Source organism: Phocoena phocoena, chromosome 17, assembly GCF_963924675.1.
Source record: "Phocoena phocoena chromosome 17, mPhoPho1.1, whole genome shotgun sequence".
Lineage (NCBI taxonomy): Eukaryota > Metazoa > Chordata > Mammalia > Artiodactyla > Phocoenidae > Phocoena > Phocoena phocoena.
Window position 1 is genome coordinate 21,284,299 of NC_089235.1, and position 4,737 is coordinate 21,289,035.

Consider the following 4,737-nt stretch of genomic DNA (forward strand, 5'->3'; position numbering starts at 1 on the left):
GAACCACAGAATGGAGTAATGAAATACATAATGGAGTGGTGTTCTCCTGGAAAATTCAATTTTTCCTATTGTGGCAAAATAAAGATATCTCTTTAAAAAAGAAAAAAAAATCACTCAAAAATAAAAGCCTTCCTTTAAAAACAAAATCTCTCCCCTCTATACAGACAGTAACTTCCCCACTTAAAATTTAATAATCCTTAAAATATGGCTTTTTATTATGTTCATTAAATAAGAATGATCAACATAAGGACAAAGATATGACTGGGTTATTTCATAATAGTTCCCAAATAAATTTTACGTTGCATGGTAACAAATCTTTAGAAAATTAACATTCACATAAGTACAGTAAATCTTTTATTAACTGAAGTTATACGACGGTTTCGGAAGTGACAATGATGATTCTTTAACTAAAACTGTTTTTTTTTTATTTTTTTTTTAATTGTTTAATGCTGTCATCTGGTCTTGAGCAAAACTTGCAGAGGCTATATTTTAAATTTTTGTTTTACCAACATTATGAAAACCCTGCCAAGCTTTTTGTTTAAAGTATAAAGTGATTGTAAGTTTCGGGTTTTGAGAATTCCTGAGTGGCCACGAAAGGAAAAAAATTATGAACTTTTCAGGCTTATAAAAAGTTGAAAGTTATGCGGTACTTATATTTAGAGTAGACTCAGTTGAACAGTTTCAGGTTACTACATGAGCTTAGTAGAAAAACAAAATATTGCTACTGCAGAAATAAGTTACTCTGTCACTAGGAACTGCCAGAAGAATCTACTTACATTTGAAAGAATATCAAAGAAACGAAACTCAGAGTTGAAGCAAAAACTGGCCAAAAAAAAAAAAAAAAAAATACGTTGCTTCATGAAAAAGGTGAGAGGAAATAATTTAACCACCCATGTTTTAATTTTTTATTATAAATACACACATAAAATAAAATATTTGTATAAAGTTTATAAAAGTTTTTTCAGTTCAAATAAAGTCTATTTTAGGTGGAGAAAACCATAGTGTGGAATGAGCTAAATATTGGAACTGAATCCCAATACACTTTTTTCAATTTAAGTGGTATTTAGTAAGCTTTTTAAAACATCATGTATACTCTTATTATATGCAAAGCTTTGTTGAATAAATGTTAAATCTACTGTATAAATCAAGCATGAATAAAATAGTTGTACATTCAGTTATACATTACCCTTTAAAAATAATTTCAAAGACCAACATTTAAAATTTAAGCCTTTACTTTTAAAGTTCTGATATAGAGTCAAAAATCATAAAGGTCACATGTCCAACTTATTAACTTTTCAGTTCTTTTTAAACTCAAGGTGCATTTCCAGTGACCACAATCTTTATTACTGAGTAAATACTGTTTCAATATTGTGTACTGATATACTCATGTTTTGTGAAAGAAATATTTACATTTTTATGTTTATGTACTTATGGAGGAAGATTTCTGAGTTAGGGGGAAACATTTCAAAGGAAATTGGAGTTGATAAAGGTAATTGATCTATCATTCACATGCACACACGCATGTTTTTTGTCTTATTCTCTTTCAAGATAACAGTTTGATATTTGCATTCTATTTTGTAATCTTATTCACAATCGTTTAAAGAGTATTTCCATATTTACCTGGTTTTAGTATTCATAATTAGTCCTTTTATATGATGGATTTTCCATTCATTAGTTCTTTACTTTTTTTCCTATCTCAATTGAGTAAATGTATTAGTTTGCCAGGATTGCTCTCATAAATTACCACAGACTGGGTGTCTTAAACAACAGTAATGTATTGTCTTACATTTCTGGAGGCTAGGAGTTTGAGATCAACATATTGGCAGGGTTGGTTCCTTCTAAAAACTATGAAGGATCTGTTTTATGTCTCTATCCCACCTGGCAGTCTGATGTTCCTGGGGTCCTGCTGTATTACTCCAATCTCTGCCCTCATCTTCACATGATGTTCTCCCCATGTGTGTGTGTGTGTGTGTGTATCCAAATGTCCCCTTTTTATTTATTTATTTTTTTTGCGGGTATCTCACTGTTGTGGCCTCTCCCATTGTGAAGCACAGGCTCCAGATGCGCAGGCTCAGCGGCCATGGCTCACAGGCCCAGCTGCTTCGCGGCATGTGGGATCTTCCCAGATTGGGTCACGAACCCGTATCCCCTGCATCGGCAGGCAGACTCTCAACCACTGTGCCGCCAGGGAAGCCCTAAATGTCCCCTTTTTATAAAGACACCATTCATATTGGATTAGGAGCCTACACCACCCAGTATGACCTCATCTTAACTAACTACATCGGTAACAATCCCATTTTCCTAAACATTCTGAGGCACTGTGGTTTAGAACTTCAACATATGAATTTTCAGGGTGACACAAATCATATTCACATAACAGTAAGTATATTTTTAATTAAAAAACTTGGTGGAGTAATGTGAGTAACATGTTTTCTAGTCCTTTCCTAGATGAGAATGTTTATTTTAGTTTCCTTCATATACAAACAACAATTTTACTGGTTATAAAATTTTTGAATCATCCTTTGGACAAAACAACTTGGAGAATATACCCCATAATCATCTGGTTTTGAATCCAGAATGATTGTGTCTTCTTTGTGGACATTTCTTCTTCTTGCCCATCTATCTGAAGGCATTTATTTTTCTTTATCATAGATATAATTTGTAACTAATTTACCTGCCACATAGTAAACCAATTTAATTTACAAAATCTGATAGTATTATTTAGGATGTGGGTTTTGCCATTGAAACAGACAGTCATAGTTCACAAGAGATTAACTCTTATGAAAGATTATATCTCATTTAATTCTCTTTCTTTTTTTTTTTTTTTTTTTTTTTAATTCTCTTTCTTGTAAAAGATCCTCTATGCTCAAGGCTTTCCTCCATAAAGTCATCAGGGGCCCAGGCTTGGTCTACCTTGATGCTAGTAACACTCAATACCTAGCTTTCGTCTTCTGGTTTGAAATGCTTATTCCAGTTGCTGCCATTTTATCCCCATTCCAGCTACAGAAGGTAGAAATATAAAGGCATGGCTATTTGTGTTAAGGGTACTAACTAGAAATTGTACATGTAACTTTTGTTCCTATGCTATGGAACAGAATTAGACACATGACCACACTCAGCTGCAGGTAATCTGGAGAAATGTAGTCTTTCCATGTGTAGCCAAGTACTCAACTAAAAATTCTATTAATTTAGAAGAAAAAATATATTAGGGGACATATAGTAAACACTGCTATAGTCTACACTTTTCTTCTCTTAAATATCCATTTGTAACCTCCTTCTCATGCATCTGAATGTACTTGCCTGTTTTTCAGGGAATCAACCTCAATGCCCCATCCAGTTACTGTATCCTACTCAAAGTCTAGGATCTCTGGAAAATGTGCAGTCCTACTGGTTACGTCTGAATTTGGCTTATCATGTCCCAGCATCCTCTAAACTAAAAGACAAATTATCTGTCTTCCTCTTGTCACCCACTGCATAGCCAACACTCATATCCAATATGTATATATAATAAGAACATATCAACAACAAATCTTACAAGAGCTGTAGCAAAAAGATGCCAGCTACTCCAGGCCACCCAGGGAGGCTGCCCCATTGCAAGTGTAGTTTCTTCGGGAGGTAGGCAGTGGGTCAGTGATAAAAGGTGATGGTTTCCATGCTAAGGAAGGAGATATGCATGTTGGTCTTGCTGTCTACCCCATGGCCAGAGCTTCAAGGAGTCATCAAAGGTGATTTCTTCAGACACCTGATCAGGCTCTACCTGCCCCATGCAGATTCTGGCTGACTCCATCAGCGCCCCCTCTGCATAGGAGTGAGTGGAATCATTCTCAGTGTGAGGGTTTCTGGAGAGAAGCTCCTCAACCACATTTTGATAGTCTTCCAGACTGATGCATCATTCCCTGTCTGAGTCATACACACAGAACAAAACTCTTAGCTTCTTTTCAGTGCACCTGCACCTGATCCTCCTCCATGGGTTGGAAGTAAGACATGGTAATCAGGAAGCTCTAGAATTAATCTCCTGGGCCAGGCCACTGAGCCCCTTGCACATGTTCATATTGTCAAAGAAGGCAGATGGCTATTTGGATTGTATTTGGTTGAGTTCCAGGCTTGGAACTTTGTTGAAGTTCTCCTTAGGAATGGTGGGCTGATCTCCACTCAGCTTCTTAAACCTCCACTAGAGCTGCTGGATCTAGTCTGCTGAGAAGCCTGTCTTGTCCATAAGTTCCCACACATCCTCAGATTGGAAGAGGGAAGTGCCCATGGTGTTCCTGGCAGGGGCTGTGGGAAATGGCTTACTCACAGGGCTGGGACTGGCATTGGCTCTGCAGCATCTGGTTAGGCCTTGGGTCCAACATGGGTGAGGGTGCCAGGGATGGGTCTGAGCCACAGGTCAATCAGCTTGGGAAAAGAAAAAATATATATTCATCTAAATAGGAAAGAAAGAAGTAAAACTGTCACTATTTGCAGATAACATAATATTATGCATTGAAAACCCTGAAGATTCCACCAAAAATCTATTAGAACTAATAAACAAATTGAGTAAAGTTGTAAGATACAAAATCAACATAAAAAAGCTGTTGTGTTTCTACACAATAACAAGACAATCAGAAAGATAAATTAATAAAACGATCTCATTTACAACTCTACCAAAAAAAAAAAAGAAACTAGGTATATATTTATTGGAGGAAGTGACAGACCTGCATAATGAAAATTATAAGACATTGATGAAAGAAACTGGAG

The 4,737-nt window shown here is 36.0% G+C and overlaps 1 pseudogene; it reads right to left on the reverse strand.

Annotated features, from left to right (window-relative positions):
• Nucleotides 1–3,627: 3,627 nt before the first annotated feature.
• LOC136136871 (calcineurin B homologous protein 3 pseudogene) lies at nucleotides 3,628–4,258 on the reverse strand (annotated as a pseudogene).
• Between the last annotated feature and the right edge of the window lie 479 nt (nucleotides 4,259–4,737).